The 21,861-nt window shown below is 41.4% G+C and overlaps 1 protein-coding gene across 2 annotated transcripts in view; it reads left to right on the top strand.

Annotated features, from left to right (window-relative positions):
* The window catches only part of LOC126923635 (protein zerknuellt 1-like), a 103,782-nt gene that overhangs the window by 28,181 nt on the left and 53,740 nt on the right, over positions 1-21,861 (top strand). Inside the window, exons 2-3 of one of the 2 annotated variants that reach the window (XM_050737306.1) lie at positions 2-520; positions 19,261-20,015. The gene's annotated coding sequence lies outside the window, so the exon portion shown is untranslated. The remainder of the gene's footprint in view (position 1; positions 521-19,260; positions 20,016-21,861) is intronic. The other variant, XM_050737307.1, reaches the window with a different exon arrangement.

Here is a 21,861-nt window from a genome sequence, read left to right as displayed (position 1 = left end):
GAAACTCGAAGCGGATTTCTACGGCGAACAGGGGCCCGATCAACAAGCTGCTCGTTTCTTCGGCTTCTTCTCGACAAATGGATTGTACCTGTTTCCTCTGGACGCCTGTTTCATCAACCACGGCGTCAGCGTTCCGTCTCAATAATCATTGCGGTCTTTCACGTCATCGCGAGCAAGCGTAAAATCGTAATCCAATTTGTCTGCGGAGGCCGCAACGAGCGAACGAAGGCGACGCGGCCCGGTCGAATGAAGTCGTCGCGCATCCCTGGCCTGGGCCGCCCGTTTAATCATCATAAATTTCGCGAGGAAACCGCAAACCATCGTTCTCCCTTACGTCCACTTTGTCCCGGGGCCCGCGAGGCCGCTTCAAACGTGTCACGACGTTCCACGCGTGTTTCTCGCCGTGGTTTCACTTTGGACAGCCATCCACCGCTTCGTTTTTGTCGGGATGCAGGTGTTAGAAGGCTTGGTTGCACGCAGATCTTCGTTCCAAGCGGACGTTCTACAGGAAATTTATGACGTGAGTGTTTTTGGTTAATTCCTTTTCGTTTTTTATTGTTTCCTTTCTCCGCGGGCGCTTCTGTTGTTAATTTAATAATCGCTATATTTCTTTATCTGCAGTTTTCTTCTTTTCCTTGAAAAAAAATTAATTAAGATTCTTACGGATCGTGGATATCGCAAAAATAACAAAAGAGTACCTTACGTATCGTTTATAGAATTAGAAAATGCTTCAAATAGTTATATATTTCAATAGATCTGTTTATTATCGATGAATCTTGAAACTCGTTGCCCGAAGCCTGGATTGCTTTTTGCGTTATTAGCGAAAAGTAGGTAATTCTAATCGTCGTTCATTCTCGTGCGTAGTCGCTGGATTCCATTCACTAATGCTTCTATTAAATAAGTAATGCTCACCTGTCGCTGGAATCAAATAGCTGATTAATAGACTGGCTCGCAACGGGAGAAGAGAGAGAGAGAGAGAGAGAAGAGAGAGAGGGAGAGAGAGAGAAGAGAGAGAGAAGCTGGCAGCTGAGCGAGAAAAAAAAAGTGTCTTCGCCACTATAAAACACACTTGCGGGAATAAACCAACAATAATTAATGAGCGTAATTTATAGAAGTATAATTAGAAGAATGATTTATAGAAACTCTAATTTGCTGCGGGCAGTCGGCGGTAATTTGTACCGCGGGAAACGTGTATAGCCGGTTTGAATGTTTAAAAAACAACTGCTCGAGCCCGGCAAAAATAGATGTTCCACTTATTTCGCGTGTTTGCGAGCATGCCTTAAGCTCGATATTCACCGTACAACAGGCTACGACTCTATCATCCAGCACGTACTAATTATTCAGTCATTGCTGTCTATCCGCCAATCATCGTTTTTTTCTATACCGTTTAAGACACTTCTAAAACTACACAGAAGGCATAAAGCATCGAATTTCCAAGCGGAGAATCTTTTTGGTGGAGGTGCTTATTAACTTAATACATTGTACGGCGCACGTCAGCCAGCATCGTTTAATCGACGCGTCTTCGAAATTTGACTGGCATGAAAAACGCTTGAAACACTCTAAAATGATAGGTTTATGGTAAAGCAGTTAATACCATCGACATCGACGAATCGACGCGGCGCGACGGTTAGTCGTTTAGTGTGAATAATACACTACCGTTCATAAGTATCAGGACACTTTGGTTAATTCATGGTAACAATGTATGAATTTTTCTGAAATTTACAACTTAATGCACAAATTATCTGTAATTTTAAAATGAGGGTAAAATTGTATTCTGTCAAAGTCGTAGTACTACTAGTAGTAGTAGTATTAGTAGTAGTAATGTATTATAGGTTTGTGTTTCAGTAGTAGAAGTGCTAAATAACTTTGCAAATCAGGTTTTTCAATTTTTACTCTAAACAGAGTGGTGTATGAGCTACTTCATCGAGGTAAGTGTAAACGTTAAGGATATACGAATCGATGAATCAGGTACATAGAACTCACTTACACCCATAGAAAATATACAATTCGCGGACGGTTCAACAAGTTTGAGCATCGACGTAATTAATAAACCGGCGGCTTATCATTAGTTAACAGAACGTCGAACGGAATTGTTAAGGTGAACTTTGGAGGCTAGGGTTGGCCTTGGCACGAAATAATGCTCATACAATTTTTTCCACGGTCGATGTTAATAACACGTTCGTTATACCGCGGTTAATTGCGAGGATTCCGTGTAATTACACCTTCGGGTAACTCGACTGTCAGTCAATTTGTGCGCACGTAAGACTTTCTCGCTCTAGGAGGAAATTAATTGTTTTATTCGATCGTTCGTGTCGACTCTGCTAATCGTTCGTTAAGAATAGTACCTTATAAATAATCTCAGAGATTACTGTGGTCAGCTGTATCTATAATCCTGAAACGCTAAAGCTTAAATGAAAAAGAAACAGTTTACTGAAAATACGGTTAGAGAGGGGGAAAGGAGGGATAAGATAGAAAAGTAAGATACAAAATTCTCATACACATACAGTAGGTATTACAGATAATTACATTCGTAATTTTAAATTCACAGAGAATCTTACACTTTCGATGTCAAATATTTGTAGAAAGAATGAAGCATCTCTAAAGCATAAAAAGTTTAATAGTTTTGGACGTGCTAACCATTTCGCAGGTATTTAATGACTGTATTTAATTCTAATAAATTCAACAAGGTCTATCCTTATAAGAAACTTAACATAACCATATAGCAGATCTTAAATGGAAACAAAAGAGATCATTTCGTGAGAGCATGAAATTATCATGTGGTAATGGATGCAAGTAATAATTACTCATAGGCATTCGCGTTTTTAAATTCCTAAAACCACCTTACATCTCCGATCCTGATCTGGAAAAATTACTTCAAAGTTAACTACAATATCTAATTGGTACTTGAAGCCTGAAATTAAGAGAATCATGTACAAATATTACTTTTTCCTTTTTTTTCACACAGTCGAATAAAACAACCGTAAAATGGAAACTAATCTGCAAAGTAGAACCTAATGGAAGCGATGCAGGTACTAGGATGTAACGACGTTGTTCTGAAATAATGGCAAAACGTAATCATTTAAGTGGTTACACGCGAGCGTGACGGTTTTCTAACCAGACCAGAGGTTTTAAGACGTTAATACGCCATTGAGAATGTAAATCAACTGGGATGTTCGCGATTATATTTCAACGACACCGTCGAAAGAATATTATCCTGTTTACCAGCAGGATGGTGTACACTGTACAGCAATCGTTGTGTGGTAAATGTGACAAGGAACGAGCAGGTAGCAAGAACAAGCACTAAAAGTCTTACTTTATTCCACGTGCGCTGGCAGTAAAGATAATTTCTGAAGCTGATTGGATCATTACTTATCCGCAGTTAGAAGTTGCTCGCACGGAATCGAGTTCTAGCTAAAAAGAAGCCCACGCCTAAATAGACAGGACTCTATAATAATAACAACGAGGTGAAATATTCTAGTTTATAGTTGCAATTACATTGAGATATTTTTCTTGCAATTGCATTGAAATATCCTTTTTAGGTAATTATAATAGTCAATGTCTGGTTGAAGATGTTTTTAGAAATCGTATGAGAAAAAGTTACAAATTTTATCTGCTTTTGACTGCAATTTCGCGTGGTGATTTCTAAGCAAACTAGAGATCGTATAAATATTTGTAGTTTCGTAAGAAGTACTTACCTCTGTGGCGTAATTAAACGTAATACAGACTTCGAATTCGAGAACGTCCGTTCTCGGTTTCATAAAGATCCTGGAAACCTTACTATTTCCAAGCATGCGAACATTCTCCGCGAGCTTATTCGCGAATAATTACGGTCATAATTCAAACTTGCGCTCTGAATATCACTCAACGTTGATCTATGGCGCTTTCGAAGCATCATAGGGAATATGTAGAGCAGATCTTCCCACGAAATGTAAAAATCAACGTAAACGAGATATATATTTGTATAATGAAAATTATCTTTTAAATAAAAAAACTAAAACGAAAGAAAAATGAAATGAAGTAGTGGAGGATGGAAGAGAAAGGTTCGTTCCAAGGGGATTAAACCCATGAATCAAAAAATAGAAAGGCACAAGAATTTTGTATTTTAAATCATCTTCCCATCTTCTGCCTACTAAAATATTTCTGAACTACTTACACAGTAAAGAGAGAATTGATCACAAACGAAACATAAAAAATACATCTACTGACTAGGAATACATATTTGTTCAATTTCAAATCATATCCTATACGGACTTGAAACATTCCGAAACAATTTCAAACCTACTCATAAGAAGACAAAAAGACAGAAATGAAAGAAATTTCATTAATTTTGAAAGAATCGGACATTTTCTTGTCATCAAGCTGTTCCACCATCGCTGACGATAAAGCAGTGGCGTAAGGCCAGTGGCTTACCACCCCATCATCGTCCAGCTGTAAATTCCCGGACCATTGACGGGCAAACAAATGATTTCTCGAAAGTTTTCCGCGGCAAACGTGCCGACTATAGGCGGGCAACGAAGGAACGGCTCGCCGTATCAATCTAAATTACAAATTCCATCGAACAATAGACCGAGGATCCAGAGGGCCAGGAAGGCGTTAATACTCTTCGCTTGGAGGGAGATCGCACTGGTCGAGCGTTGGAACGCATTAACTTAATTTATTTGTCCTTTATTTGGCTGTCAGCCACGCCGCCAGACGTCCGCCAGTGGCGTAGACACCGGTGCAGTATGCATTCTTAGGAGTGGCCTTTGGCATTATACACCGACGTCCGCGAATATATTGCGATTCGAATGACCTCGGAGACTGAATTATGATTCGATGCCTCCTCGCGTTGACACCGGATTGAATTAATTACCGTGCTTACGATACATCATTTAGGCACGGTTTGGTTCATGGGCCAAGATCTATAGACATGGGATAGGTGTTTGGATTGCTTGGGAAAGGTACAAGTGGATTCGTAGAGTCATGGTTTATTGGAGAAAGTTTAATGGCAACTGTATAATTTTTTAGTTAAAGATTAATACTTTGCTGTCCACGTAAATGTACGTAAATTTTGGTAAAGAAATGTCAAATTCGTAAACTTTACGTAGAGGGTCGATAAGCGCGTAACATCAACGTGGAGGATCATCGAACACTAACGTTTGACTTGCATTTAACAACACGTTAGTGCCACCAGAAATTGCTAAGATTAATCAGGAATTTGCAAGGATTACAATTTCAAATACTCCTCAGCACAGACCCGATGGTAAATATTGTGGCGTGTCCTCCTCTCTCTTTCCTACATGTAGCGTAGACGGTTAAAACATTGTGTGTGGGTGTTCTTAAAATGATGATGCATTTAGTGTATAAGAAATCCCGTGTATTTTCACACCTAAATCTTCACACATTCTTCTTCATCAACTCGACAAGCAGCAATCAAATTTCCAATCTCGCTAATGTTCTCACCGATTCCAACTAAGCTTATTAGCTGAAAACTATTGTAATTAGAAACAACGAAAAATCGGTATCGTAAGGATGATAAGCGATTGCAGGGGTGGCCTAATTTCTTGGTTGCTGGATGTCTGGTGGTCGTGAACGTGCGGCGTGGGGATGAATAAGCGAAAACCCTCGGCAATTCCGCTGCCATAAAAGTCAAGTTCATTCCGGGGCGATAATGCTTGTAATCCAAATATAATTCTTGTCGGAGGGGCGAAACCCGTCGAGTTAGCGCTCTCTCAACAGGGGTAGGGAGTTAAAATCATCCCGTGGCGTGGATGTATCTGCAGCCACCATTTCGTTGTTGCCGCCAGTACACCCCTCTACAGGTCTCTTTGTACACCCCAGAATCATAGAACCCACCCCTACTTACGACCGCAAACACCGTCGGCCACCCTCGGCTGAGTTAACGCCAAGTCGAACCTCTCCTGGTTATTATTGCCGTGGAAACCTCTTCATCCTAACTAAGCTAAATTTCCTCTCGGAGCTAAGTTCGCTCGTACAAATTGTTTAGACTGCCGCAGGGAGAATAAAATGTGATTGAACGATATTTTAACTTGTCTTGTGCGTGAAAATTGTTGTAATAAGTGGATTTAAGATTTTTGTTAGACGATTGAATATTTTTATTATGGTATATTGTTTAAATAAAGATAGGCAGGAAAGGGATAGACTGTCGTTAATTTTGTATCTTGCAACTTGACAACTAATAATTATTGTAATAATGCTGTATTAGTAAGTTATAAGTAATAGTACATACAGTGACAGGAACATGTATATATATATATTAGATGTAACTTTTGTGTTATGTCATGTTACATGGGATTAAATATCCTAAAAAACACTGCTGATATATTCACTTTTTTTTTGCAAAATAATTGTTAACGGAATGGAACTTTTTATCTGCTGATGAACTACTCGTTTCTGTAAAAGATTAAAGATTCGTTAGGTTTTCGAAAGGAAGGGATTCGATACAGGTGAATTTCATAGAAGTTTTAGTAGAATAATTAGAATACGAAAGTTTTGTACAAATTTCGAATCTTTATGATAATTTTCTAAGTTTAGGAGAATATCGTAGAACACTAGGGGCCAGAATTCTGCGGATTCTGCGAAATTGTCGCACGACGTCTGTACCTTAAATTATACAGAAAATTCACCCTTTTGGTCGAAGTGGCATTTAGCTTTGAATCATGCTGTTTCTAATTAATGTAGGTTTGGTTTATAATGCTGTAATTAGCAATCTGAAGTAGATTAACAGATATTCGCATAAAACTAACCCAGTTAATACAGCAGACATCCCATTAATCATTTTCCATCTTGCACAATATCTTCTGACCTCGCTTCTAATCTTGCCTTCTGCATTTAATTCGCGCTACCATTTATCTCAAATCCGTTGCACTGCTATTTCCATCATTTGCATTCATTAGGTCTCGCGTAATTCACGCTCTGAACGTAAAACAATTAACTTTAATTATCGAACTTCATTTCCTCCGGATTTTTATAAAATTATACTATTCGCTTAGTTTTTTCGTTTGCAATGCTAACTGTAAGTGTAATTATTGCTCGGTACACTGTACATGAAGATTACAGAAAATAATCAAATTTTCAAATAACATATCCACGATAATCATTTATCCAGAAATTTACAAAGTGATTGCAAACCAAACGAATTATCTTTTCACCTTATCGTCGCGTTCTTCCTCCGCAATCCCCCCAAAAATATCGCCAGGTCGATCGATCAGGCAAAATTGTCGTAACGTTTAAAAGGGAGGAACGTCGAGGAGGGACGAAGCGAGAAATAGTCGATTCAAACCTGGGAGCCTTTCCTTCATCCACGGGCACGTGACTTCGTCAACGTTTTGACAGCGTTTAGCGGCCTCGGCCTTTCAGTCTGTTCGGCATCTTGGAGGCCCTTTAAAGGGATGATAGATGCTTGGCACGCGACCGACACGCCCACGACGCCCGATCCGTGCACCCTGCCACCCAACGCCGGGGTTACGTTGGATATTTAGGACAATTTATCCGTCGAATGGGCGTCGAGCTGTTAGCACAGGCATCCCGGTGATATCAAACAATTCATATATCTCCTGGTTGACGTTCTGAAATAATAGGGAAATGAATTCGCGCAAAAGATGGAAATCGCCCGGGCGATCGGGCTATGGGCAGGAACAGTTAGGATCATCAGTCATTAAGTTACGATCTCGAGGAGGAGCGGGGCCAAGCCAAATGGATTTACGGGCCGGATCCTTTCTGTTTTTTAATAAAAGTTTGACGCTCCTATCGGAAACTCGACGAGAAGCTCTAACGACGCCCCTGAAAAATCATTACTAGTTTAGTTCGATTTAGTTTGCTTGTGCTGGATCATCGATCATCCGCGTCCGTCTACCCCTTCCGGAACGGTGGATCGGTTAAACGATTGCTCGTGGAGTAATCAGTTTCGCTGTTTTATTCTATTTTAATGAAATGCTTGCTCCACTGGGAGAAAAGCGACATGTAATTCTGCCAGGAAAGGTGGTTAACGGAAAAGTAAAAAGGAAACGGGGAAACGATGAAATATATTTTAATTTAAGAAGCGAGTTGTGCCAAAAATTAAATGTAAGATGCTGATGTGGTTTTTAGCAATTAGTATCATCGTTTTGTTCTATTATAATGGGACATTTCGTCTCTGCGGAGGTGGGGGGGGGGGGGGGTACGGCAAATCAACGAGATTAGGTACTCCAAAAGAGGCGAAGAGAAATGAAGATAATGAAGAGTAAGTTAACTGCAAGTCATACCTTTGTCGAAAGTAATGTACGAGTAATGTTTAGTTGATTTCCTCGTCTTGTTTCATGCTAGGTATTACTAGCTTCATTACAAATAGATCCAAGGATAAGAAATTGATTGACGAGAACGAAGTTCAAAATGTTTATCCAATTTCATTTCGCGCTAAAACTTTTCGCCTCTTGACAAAATGTTTGAATATACACAGCCGAGCAGACATAAAAAGGTAAATAAAAAGATGGGAGAATGTCTCAACGATAAATCTTACATCCTACAAGTATACCATCAACTCGATTCTCTGCGTCCGCTTTAAAGTTATCAATTTTTTAGTACAAAGAAGAAGAGAATGGCGCAGGCAATTTGTGGGTTCCCTTGTACAAAAGCAAATATAATTACGTTAGCGAATTTCTCATTTTCCCCGTTTATTATTCACTCCGTCGCTTATCTGGAATATATGTAATTTCCCGGCAGAAAGCCGGCGAATAAACGCAGCCTCGCGAACGTTCCATTTCTGCCAAACAAATTGCCCTCCCACGCGAGCGGGACAAAGGCTCGCTGCTGCATTACAAGCTCATTCAAGAATCGTGGCGGCAAGATACAACCTGGACATCCATTAGTGGTTGAACGGTGGCTCGGTAGAAGAGGAAACGCGCAGGTCCCAGCAATCCCAGAGCTAATAAATTCGCGAGGCTTTGCACTGCCTCGAGTGGACGTTAAACCAATATTCTCAGGGAAATTCGTGGACCGTTTCAATTTGTTTCTGATCGGGCTAGTTTATTCGTTCCCAAAGTAATTTCCTCGAAAAACACCCGTTTCTCTTGGCCAACGACATTATTTTTCTTTATCGGCACCGATGAAAGTCGATTATTTTAACGTGTTCAGCTTGACAATTTGATTGATTGAAAGTTTCAAGGCCTTGTAATTCTTCTAAGAATTGTGATATCTTCCTTAATAATTCTTTTATTATATGTTTATTATTTTTCTATTACCATTTCTATAATGGTATTTCAAAAGAGGATGATTTAACATACGTAATTACCATTTTATCGAAGATGCTATTATTCTTTCAATCGATTAGAAAATTCCACCGAGAGAATCACACTACTCGTATTAAATGTAAATTAATCACTATAGCAATCCTATTAAATTTCCATTTTAATCAAATTCATCAAAACAGACAAGAATTATTCAATAAATACAATCGTCTTAAGATAAATAGAATTTTTGCAATAGAAATTTTAACTACTCAAGAATGGAAAAGTAAATCGAAGGAGACAAAGAAGCCGAGGTTAGTTCGGAACTAATAAATTCGCGAGATTCTGAAACGCCCGGGGCAGAAGTTTTTTAATCGCGACGCATGAACCGTCGTCTGCCGGAGGCAGTCGGCTGTGAGACACTGCACTCTTGGGATAACCCCTGCGCTGGCCTGGAGCGGTTGTCATTTTAAATCACTGCCAGAATGCCGAACAACCCTGATTTTCGAGCCTCCGCAACCCCGAAACCCTTGGTCAAGTCTCGAAATCGCTGGAATTAAATTCTCTTTTTGCTTGTCCTACGAAAAGTGGCCTTTTTGCGCACGGAAAAGAGGACACATTTCACCGAAATGCTGCGCAAACGTGCAATTTTTTTGCGCGGTCTTCTGAGAGTAAATTACTGCTACGATGAATTCGTGCTGTCTAGGTACGTGTAATTTGAAGTGGTTTTTTTTTTTTATTAAGGGAATGTAGTATGTAACGTTCGCAGAAGTAGTATCAACTACTTAACAGTATAGTTAATTCTTTCATTGTTATCCGGTTAGGAACTGAAAATATTTGTGCTATATGTTACGTCTCTTTCAGTTTTCTTCTCAATCATAAACTTCGATTTATCAAAAAATTTGTAAGAAGATTAAACTTTTCTCGTTAGAGAGATAACTCAAAGTTCAAGAAAAAATACTTAATCTTCAGTATATTTTAATCTTATTCAAATTTGAAGTGCATCCTTTTTATTCGGAATACTAACAAGACGTTTATGAATGTTGATACGTGTTCAATCAAGAAACCAGCAATTTTCCTCTCTATGTAACTCAACTCGAACCAAAAAGAAGGTTCCGCTTTTCCAAGACCGTCGATGCATATTTACAACTGAAAAAAATCCTTGGAGAACGTGATCTTTTTTCCATGCAATATTTATCTGAACTTAAACACATGCAACTCATGCATAGTCCATCTAAGAAGCAGCTCCTGTAAACACAGAATATCTAGCAGAACATCCGCCCTTTCCTTTCCTTCTCTTTTTTTATCTTCTCTCCGCTTCGGTTCCATCAACTTTCCACATCTTAAGCGATGACTTTGAAACTTTGTGGACGAAGACTATCAAGCATCTTCCGTGGCATAGCGACTAGTTGTGATACGCGTGTTCACCGTCCCGATTTTCTTCGAGTTAACAGCTTCTGTAATTAACTGTACGCCGGCCACGACTACCGGGCTTAATACAATAATAAGGCGAAGGTAGCAAGCGCGAATAAATTACCGGCAAAGGGGTTGTATAGCTCCCACGTGCGTTGTATTTACGTGGCGCGAATGCGCGCCGGGGACGAGCGCTAATTACGAGAATGAATGAGCCGCGAATGGATGTCGTTCATCTTACTGAAAACGCAGCTTCCTCTTCCGGTGTACAGCCACCCCCATGCACCACCTCGTCGACTTAAGCCCAATTTGCATCTGTCGCCCGACTCGCGGATGCAATTAGATTGGAATTATCGCTGCCCGTTTGTCCACGTATAATTGCAGTTAATCGCGACTGCTTTCCCAACGTTTCAACCGATCCGATTTTCTACTCGCGTTTGCCGAAATAAGATTTTCTGTCGTATAGGATTTTGGAATCATTTTTGGTATTAGTCGATTTGGAGAATTTTGTAATATAATCTGTGGGTATTGATCCGTTTCAATATTGATGTTATGATTGTACTATATGGTTCTCGAAACTTTCCCAATTCCAATTTCGATATTTTTATCGTTAGTAGAGCAGCTCTGAATGGAATTATTTACTTAGCTGGTATTTTTGTCATAACAATTTCATATAATATTTGAATATAGATTGAATTTTTTTGTGTCAATTATCATGAAAAGTTTCCTCAAAATTCTATAATTTTTAATTTGCATCCTGACTCCAAGCGGACGCTATGCGCAGCACACGTGTTAATCGAATCACAGAATTTCCATCGTATAGAAAATTAAAAGCCTTCGAATGTTTCCCCTGAAACATCGGAAGCCTAAAAATATTCTATGAAAAAGGAATCCGACTATCGATATACCGCCAAAAATTTACATTGGAGATTGTACATCACGTTACGCGATTGAAACTGGGAATTGAATGGAATCTGAATCACCGAAACCATTGAATGAACGAGAGACGATGACCCATTGAACGCGCCGAGGAATCAATGGCCCGTCTTGATAGAAGATTTACGGATGCTATTTCCGTTTTATCAGCAGCTCTCGTTCCGTTTAGACGTCAGCCAAGCTAGGGAAACGTATCTGCTGGCCAATTAACGGATTCGTTGCTCCAGCGTGATTATCAGGCGGCATAATTAATATCCCATACGGAGCGGAACGAGGGGTAAACGATCGAAGAAACGAAAGGAAACCGAGGAAGAGGAGGAGAAGGTGGTCGCAGCTGGCTCGACCGTGGCAGACTTTAAGACGCCGCTATCAAAGGAAGTGAGGTCGACCTCGAAGATGGTTAATGGTCGACTGGACGTGGGACAGGCTTTCCACGATCGTGGATCACGATCAGCTAGAAAACACATGAATTTTCATACTCGAAAACAACGATAATCATCGGACAGTTTTAAGGTAAGGTCGAGAAAACTGATGTATCAACGGAATCTCCAATGAATGTGGAATAGTCCGTGATCATCGTCCCAGTTATTCATCGCTGGCGCTGCATTTCTGATTTCAGTCGGCCTTTCATTGAGTTATTATGATCTACAATGTAATCTGGCCGTTGATAATTTGGTAACGAATGTAACATATTATCTCGTGATTCGTTTGTCTCATATTTTTCAAAGTGTTAAGACCCTCTCGTTAGACAGCGACGAGATTAGCCGAGTTGAATTTATGAATGGCGCAGAGTGAATGTACCAATTGTGTAACAAGTTGAATGACGGAGTAAATATGATTCCATAATTAAGATATCGCTAACTATTGCGTGATATGTCGTATTCGTGTGTAATAGACTTTTGAGACGGTCCGATTAACTCCGAAGTGGTCATATTATTACAGAATGAAATACTCAGCGTTCCAAAGAAACCATTAATGAAAATGTTGTACTTACGTAGCAAGTCTCTTGTTTAAATTGTTGTCAATTGGCTATTTCCAAGTTAATTAGTCGTCGATCGGAGCGGTGTCGAACACAGATCAACAACGTCAAACTTGGTTCTTCGTCGTTTCAAAGCTTTGAACCTATTACATTTACATTCTGCACACCAGATCAGATGTTCAGTGAAATTATTGAAACTTGCAATATTCAAGGCAATTGAGCTCACTCAAAATCGATAGAATCAAACTCAAACCACCAACCCGAAGCTTCAAACCCAGACTCGATTCAATAACGTTGGAATCCAGTGGATGACCAACCCCGTCAGTCCAGTTGAAACAGCAACCCCATACCGTATCCCCGATCCCGTTCAGCGTTACGATATTCCCGTTCCAACCCTCTATTTCGATAAATCGCACGGGTTCGCAAATACCGGCGAGATAACGTACGATCCCATCTAATTTCGATAATTGCACCGACTGGTATCAGCCCGCGAGCAGGATCTTTTCCCTTGTACCTGCGATAGGAGGCACGAAAATCGGAATCGAGCGGTGGGAAGGGAGTGAAACGTCAGCCAGATGCGTCGCACGAGGCGTGTCGAATTCCCCTATGGGCCCGGAGTCGGCCTGCATTCCCATATTAACATAGAGATACGGTGTTACGATGGTTGGCACGAGGTTCGCGGCGCGCGGTGCCGTTTTGTCCTGTATACTTTAGGATGGTCTAATGGAGGCTCGCCACGTGGCGCCACGCGGCTCCGGGTTAAGCAAACTATCGATTATGGGATTTCACGCTAAGCACCTATAGGATTACCACCGGCGATGGACGATAAAGCCACTGGATTTGTTGCTCTTTTCAAACAGAGGAAGATAGAGAGAGAGAGAGAGAGAGAGAGAGAGAGAGAGAGAAAGAGAGAGACAGAGAAAGAGTAAGATCTTCTTGGTGTTGCAACGGTCGGTCTATCTGATCGGTGCACTGCCTCCTCGTTGCCTGCTCCCGTGGTCCCCAAGGTCCACTCGATGCTCCCTTTGCACAACCTGACTGTGCGAAAATCTTGCCTCTACCATGGCTCGTTCGAGGTTTATGGACTCGGTGGCTTTTGGTTTCGAAAGCGGGTAATGGTAGAGAGTCAACGTTGTTGGGTTCTGTGTTGAATAGAGTTGACGAGAGTAGCAGAGAATTTCTGAAATGTTAAGGAAATTGAGAATGATCTGGATCTTAAAACGTACCTAATGAGATAATTAAGTTTTGTATTTTATTCCTGAGATTCAATATTCTTGAATGAATTAATTATGTATTAAGTGCCTTTTTGAACGAAATTTATGTACTATTTATGTATTACCTACTATCCTTCTATTCGGTATTTTCTATTATTCTATTCCATTTTTGGCTGAAATACTCGGCTCCTTCTTCTGCTTCAGATATAAAACACATAAAAGCTAAAATAAATGCAACAGCGTACAAATATTTTCTTATCCTGTGTTTATGCAAGAGAGGAGAAAAGTTGCAGAGAATTTTTAAAGCGAGCCAAGTTTTCTCATGGCACGGTGTTCTGTCGTGTTAAATAAGCTGTCAGGGGGCGTGCTTCTAAATATGCATTTATATAATTACCCGTGGCTGATCAGGGACACCGTTTTTTGAAACGATTTTTACGGTCATTAGAACCAGGGCGAGTCGATGTGCCGTGGCAGTCTGTTCCCATGACGTAGAAACGAGGTGTATTTAATCGTGTGTGCCAGTGATTCGACGCGGCCGGTTTGCAAGATGGCTAAATGATTTGGGAACCACCCACTGCAGCTTGCGTTTTCTCATAACGTTACGAACCGTGTTCGAATTAATCGTCGATCTTCGATCATTTTCCTTTACGCATTTGTATGTTCCTTTCGTTCTTCGTTATTAATATATTACAGTAGGGAAGTATCGTTAATTATTTGATATCGTTGGGGTAGTAAATGAGAGTGTGATTAGGTTTCATTGAACTTTCGATAGTGTAATAAATTGTCTGCCGCTATATTAATACACTTCGCTTCGATATTTCACTTGAGATAAAATTAATTTTATATTTAGTTAAATACCAATGTGAGGAAATACAGAATCACGGACATTTAATTTACATTAAATCAGTTCTTTGTAGAAGTCTATTATTATTTTTACATCTGAATAATTTACATATAAAATAACTGAGAGGAGAAGAGAAGTGAATCAGATTTCTAGAATTTAAAACATCCATCAAATAGAAATCAACGCGTGATCATAATTCCACCGGAGGTAATAGAAAATGATCAACTTCAGAATCGAAGTGGATTGATCTATTTTTCGAAGAACAGAGGGTCGTTGGCCTCCCACGAATCGACGAAAGAGGAAGCTGCGCCGGACAGAAATAACGAAGCAGGAAGTGGCGAATCGGAAAAAGAAAAGGGGTCGCTAGATACGAGACGACGCGACGATTCGTTGCTCGGTTGGTTCACAAGGCGTGAGTATGTCGAGCGTGCATATCGAAAGCGTGGTGAGAGGAAGAAAAGGAAGGACAAGACGCGGAGGGAAGAGCGAGGGACCTCAGCAGGAGATAAGGCCTTTGAATATAGCCGCAAGGTCAGCATGGAACTGACCCCAGCATCCTGCCCGACTGAATTCGAGTTTAATGAATAACTATTGAATCCCGCCTCTATCGCTGCCAATAAGAACAAAACGGAAGCCATGCCGATGGTGAACTGATGCTCAAGCTGGAACTTGCCGAAGGAACTTGTGTCGGGCTTCTGTTTATGTGAGACGATTTAAAATAATCGAGCAGATCGATTAAAACCACCAGACATCGTTTTCCATCGTTCCTATTCGTGGAACGATGCCTTTGTTTCTGAGCCAGATAGAAACCGTTTAGAAAATAGACTACGGAGAATGTGGATTAGAAAATTGTTTAGCAGAGTATATTTGCGGTTTTCGACTCTTTTTGCGTTTCTTTTGCGATATTTTTATAGAGAAATAAACTTGTTGTCGATTTGTTTCTTCGTTTCTTATATGATAGACTCGTTCAAAGGAACAGGAAAGCTTAAACAACAATGTTAAACGTCATCTTTCTTCAGACGTAATATAATTTACGCATTTTAATCGTCACTGATATTGTGGTAGCGCACAAGACACCTTTGTTTCCACTCAGAAGCAATCTTAAATTTGTATTCGAATCACAGCGAATTGAAAAAGGCGAGAAAAGTTTCACCGTCCTGAATAGGATAATCGCTCGAGGCAACAGATTTCGCGCCCCTCATCCGGCAGGTGCGTCACGAAGCGTCATCGCTGATCCGTGGAAAATGGCGGAGACGCCTCGAATTCACCGGTGTACGGTGGGAAAAAAAAGTACGAAAGAAGAAAAGAGACGAAGGAGTAGGCATGCGGAAAGGGGAGAAGGTAGAAAGGGGTAAAAGGAGGATCCGCAAGGAGGAATGGGAAGGGTTAGCGTAATCTGTATGGTGCTGTGGCATCGGTGCCATCAGGCCGAGAGACTAAGTATACATTTTATCCGTAACGTGTTCGCCATTACCCTACGACGCCGAGGCCACGGGCTAAGTAACGGCTCGTGAGGGTCGAGAACGGCCTCGTAATGCGATGTGTGTGCAACATAAGTGGCCATCAGCCAACATAAACAATCGCCATGGTAAGTATATGGTGCGACGATACTTGGCCCTCTCCCTCTTTCATTGTCTGCCATTTCTGTTCACCTTGCGCCGGTCGTTCTTGGTACATCCTCGTCTCACCGACTCGAGTGGCGATCATGGAATCGTACGGGGTCCTTCACGGGATACCTGCTACGTATACGGGGCCCCATTGGAGACGGTGCAACGTAATGGAGCCATTATCGCTGGATAACTTCATCATCGGCCATTGGCGTAGGCCGTTCACCACGCGGTGTACGCTCTCTCTCCGTTCTTCCGCTCGGTATCACGATCGACCGATACAAAACGATTGCCGGGTACGCGGGGAGGGGCCATCTTATCGATGATGGGAATTGTGCTTCGTCTTCGTTCCTTTGGCATCGTGTACCGATATTATAGCACATATTGAAAATTCTACATAATTTAATGTGCCCCTCGTGGACGAATATGGGCTATGGTTCTTGGAACAGAGCCGTTTATAATCTGGCCCCGATCGCGTCTTAACGTCCGCGCGGACCCGCGCAACTTTCAGCATCGATACACCGGCCATTCTTAATCAACGGGCAAAAAATAACACGCTGGGATCTTGGAAAAATGTCTCGACGATCCGTATGCCGGATAACATGGAAAATTTCCTTCGAATCACTGATGAACGTTTCTCGTTCGTTCGTCGGACGATCTACAAGTTAATAACGTGATTGGAGACGTAGCAACGTCGTACCAGAGGCAGTAGAAAAATTCTTTGGAACATTAATGGGTTTAATTTCACTGGAATTTACATCGAACTCCGAGTTTCAACAAAAGAGAAATAATCTCCACATCGATTCAATAACTCGAGTATCTCACAAAGACCGTGAATCATCTTGCCATCATAACGCCGAGATTACACCCTAAGAAGCGTTAACTTGGCGCGAATCTCCAAGTAAAAAGGTTCTCGCGGCGATGGTGGAAATAATGATCGAAGGAAGATGGTCAGAAGTTGGCGTCGAAATTCGTCGAACTCGCCTCGTTCGGAAGGAAATTCAGGAGAGAATTTCAGCCATATAAAACGAACGACGCGCCGTCACGAATGTAACGCGGACGAAAATTGCAGCGTGGTGGAGAAAACGAGCCACCATGATTCCTAGATACCTGTTCGCATTGTCCGGTGAAATTTACCGTTTCCGGTGAATACGCAGACCCAATGTGTACACCCTGGACGGCAGAGGATCACGATCAGCCGCGAGCACACACGTGCTTTCGAAGCATCGCGGCCTGTGTGTGCACGCAGAAGAAAGATATTGATATAAACAGGGGGCAGGGCCAGAGTGGAGCGTGCTTTGTAATCAAGCCCCCATTACTATCGAAGGTGGTCAATCTTCTCCGTGGACGTTGGCCGGAACGACGTTGTTCCAAGCGATACGACTTTTAGCGCGGCTTTCTTTTCTCTTTTTAATCCTGTGCCCGAGATGCGTACGGAGGAAAGGAGTTTGCTGACACCGGTCTTGTCTGCTCAACCACCTGCCCGTTTCACTTGTGCAAAGTGTTAAATTATGCCAATTAAGCTGACTACGGGCTGATAGATTTTCAAAATTTGTCGCCGTTACCAACGCTATGTGCTTTATATTCTCGAGTCTTGTCTAGCAAATGTGATTCGTAATATTGCGATAATGGAATGGAATAAATCAAGCATTTTTCGTATCAATATCTGAATAATGCGTAGTCAAAGTGATAGAAATACGATATAGATTTCTCGCCAAACTTTCACGAAACAATATTTACTATCGAAATTGATAGAAACAGAAAAACAGAAGCTTTAAAAGATTGTTTTAGCAATTAGTCTCAAGGATGAATCAATTTCGACATTTTGTTGGTTACTTTTGTGAAGTTAATAAGGTCTTGATAAGGCCTTGACTGAGAAACAACCGACAACGATTGACTAATCCAGATTGTTTCCTGAAAAAGTGAGTCACACGTTACTTCGCTGCACAAACTTTTTGAAACTCTCAACAGAACTAAAACGGAATTTTTAAGAAATCTACACCGAATTTCAATTATATAAATATCCTTCAAACTTCAAGACCTCTTGCAATTGTTTCTTTTCTCATTATCGTGATAATCAGCAGATGTCTATAAAAAGTTGTTCCAAAATTTTTCTACTAGCAAGCCTCGTTTCATTTCATGAGCATCCATCCTATCGAACGTTAGCTGTTTGGTAAAGGAATCTCCAAGAAAGAGATTCGAGGTAGCTTTGATGGTGGTTGTTCCTCAAAATACAATCCAATCCATGGCGAATTTCCCGTAGCTAAACCGTTTCCAATCGACCAACCGGTATTTCCAGCTGAAACCACCCTCCTCGGCTTGATCTCGAGACTTTTTTCGAGGGTGATCGCGTAGACGGTACTACTGACGCAGAAACGAGGGTTTCGAGGCGGAAAAGACGGAGTCAGCACACCATTCGCAGAGAACATGGCCGGTGAAATAAAATGTATCGCCTATTTTATTCGGTAGCCTCGTATTGGTCGAGTGGACGTTCCACGAACCCCTGGAAGTCGCAATTTCTGGCCGCCTTCTTTTGTACCCGAGCATTCAATATCCTCTGTGTCGTAATGGAGCTTCTTTGGTAATTCGAATTGCTTTGTTGTTCTTATAGTCGACACGTTTGCGAATCTTTAGGAAGATTGAATTTCTCGAAACAAAGAAGGCGTGATGCCGGGAATGATGCTTGGGAAGTTAGGTTATTTTAGAAATTATTCGATATCGAAAGATGAAATAATAGGGTGATAGAGATAGGTAGTTTGTGTATAGGAATTTAACGCTAAAATAGTATTATAAAAAATATTCAAAGAGATTATTTCTTGTCTACAAAAATATGTGTATAAAGTTACCGAATATTTAGCGAACAATGAATGATCGAACAATTTACTCTAACAACAAATTAAGAAAAATACCATTTCACAACAACATAACAAGAAATCTATATGTCCGACAAAATCTTTACTTAAGTTCTACCAAAAAGCACTAACACACTGACATTGTCGAATAAAAATCCCATCAAATTAAATCACCTTTCCAATCTTCCAATCAATTTCATATGTATATTCAGCTCCTGAACATCATTCTCCGGGACAGGATCGATCAATCATCTGTGGAAACCAGGACGAAAGACGAAACCATCGCGACAATATCCCGTTGGTACACTACATAAGATGTCCACCGTTCCACTTCCATGCGGCAATCAAAGAAGAGTCGGCGTCCAATCAGACGCAGCTGGTCAAGAAGGGATTCTAGGAGCGGGCAGAGCGGGTTTGGAATCTTGGCAGGAGCCAGGGACAAAACATTCGCCGCGATGCCACGGCCAGAACGTATAATAAGAGTGTGATTAGCATTATTTACGGCCGGTTAACTATTAACCCATAAATCAACCGGAGGACTACATTATCCGACTGGTGTAACCGTGTGTTGGTGCGTGTCTGGTCGTCTCTCTTGGCTCCTCTCTTTCGAACAAGAAAAATAAGAAGAATAAGAAGAAGAAGAAAACGGTACCGTACCGAGGTGTGCAGACCTCGTAGATCGTACGAACGATAAGCGACGAGGATTCGTGAGCCGACGAGAAAGGAAAAAGAGGGGTGAAGACGGGGGTGGCAAAGAGGAAAGCTTCGATGGAAGAAGAAGGGAGAACGGCAGAGGCGGCCAGCCATCTTCTTGGTGATTTAGGAGGACGCAGTGTGCCTTCTTTCCTTTATCAGCCGCTCCTTTCTTTCTTGTCTTCGCTGGATCTCTCGCGCGAGTTTCTAGCGGATTACGGTGAATCAGCTCGACACCCCTTCGTAGACGTGCTCCGATCGAGCCGCACTTTCGGTGAGTGTATCTTATACCGTATCACGAGGTTTGGATCGATTTGTTGAACTCCGAACATGTTGTGTGCGAGTGTTGCGTGAGATGTTTTGGTTATTCGTATGTTCGAGGATAGTTTAAGAGGGCGACTTCGGGTATGGAAGGTTTGGAAATAACAAAGATGCGACATTAGTGGAAAGAGAGAGCTGGAACAAGATCTTTCAGGAAGTAGATATAAGTAGGAAATGGCGTTTATTTTGACAGTATGTGTATTTTTGTAGAACTTTTTACATTATTGAGAAGGTGTAAGGTATCGTCGTTTGAATGTTGTCCCTCTTTTTTGCGAGACAAAGCCGAATTCTTTATAGTGTTGAAATTTCTATCCGTGACAAAATGTGCTGCGCAAAAAGCATTAAATTCTCGTTTCATTTTTATTTGCGGAAATGAAGGGGCATAAAATTACTATTTGGCCTGCCCATTCTCCTAAAATTTTCAGAAATTGACTGCCATCTACCGCGCGGTTTTTGTACGTAAATTGGAAAATAGGTCGATGATACATCCTGCCGGCTGTTTGGAAAACCGCGCTGGCTCGTATTATTCAATGAAGAATAAAATAATTTGTTCGGCGATGCTTTTACTAGCTGCACGCTGATTGTTAGTTATGGTATCATATATCCGCGTTAAACTTAATCATTTGTATCGGCAGGGTGGGCAATTTAATCGGAACATACTGACAGGAAGATCCGTGCGCTATATGTTTTAATATTCGATGATAAACACACGTAAATGACTAATTAATTTAATTACAGCGGCGGCCGTTACAACGGGAAAACTCACTGTTTAATCAGCGACCGTGTCACGATGTAATTTCGCTGTTAATATAACCTCGCTTTGACGATTATCATCGCCACGATTTTTATTCAGTGGAAAAAGCGTGAGCTGTAGAATTCGCGTGAGATACCGTTCGCAAACAGTTTTAAATATATATATGTACACACAAGATGTAATTAGATATTACCTACACACAGTAGTAATATAAATATGCGAAATAAGGTGCTCTCATAAATTTTATTAGGTTCAATCACCTACGCATAAAATAATTAGTCTATTTAAGTATATCATTCAGATCCAATAAATTATATGAGATCTCGAACGATCCTCGTTCGCTGAATTTCAAAGCACTGTATAGTACTTAGTTACATAATCGCGGGACCAGGTAGCTATTCGAAATAAGAAATCGCGTGTGCGCATCGCGTTTTCATCGCAGTGGCCGGGAGATATCCGCAGCTCATAGAGGGCCAAAGGGGAGGCTGCTCGTGTAGTCACCGTGGATCCCTCTAAATAAATTCCCATAAAGCAGCGCCAGTTGCTTGGTCACGTTGGCCTGTTCTTGCCACTTGCCGCGTACACGGTCTGCTTCCGTATTCGAGACACGAGATCCTGCCAGTGGTACGTCATTCGCCCTGTCGCTAATCAGAACTAACCGCCGACGCGTGACTCGAATCCGCTATCGACGAAACGAACGAAGGAGGAGAAGCTGGAAAAACGCGAGAAGACCTGCCAGACGGAGGGAAAAAAACGTAGAAAAGAGGAAGAGGACGAGAATGTGGAAGGAAGAAGGGGAAGAAGAAAGAGAAGAAGAAGCGTAGACACGTCGTTTTGCAGCAGCCATCTTTGCATCTCCCTTTCACCAGCAACCCCATTTTTGCGCTCCTGTTATGGCCGTTCCCTCGCGAACTGCCAGCTAAGTCTCCACCTTGAATATTTCCCTCCCTCTTGCACACTTTCCTTCGCGTTTCTCTTCGCTGCTCGTGATCGTGCCGGCAATTAGACTTGCAAAGCAACCGCGAATCTTGCGGAGATCCTCCGC

The sequence above is a fragment of the Bombus affinis genome, chromosome 13 (genome assembly GCF_024516045.1).
Source record: "Bombus affinis isolate iyBomAffi1 chromosome 13, iyBomAffi1.2, whole genome shotgun sequence".
NCBI lineage: Eukaryota > Metazoa > Arthropoda > Insecta > Hymenoptera > Apidae > Bombus > Bombus affinis.
This window is presented reverse-complemented; position numbering and strand designations above follow the sequence as displayed.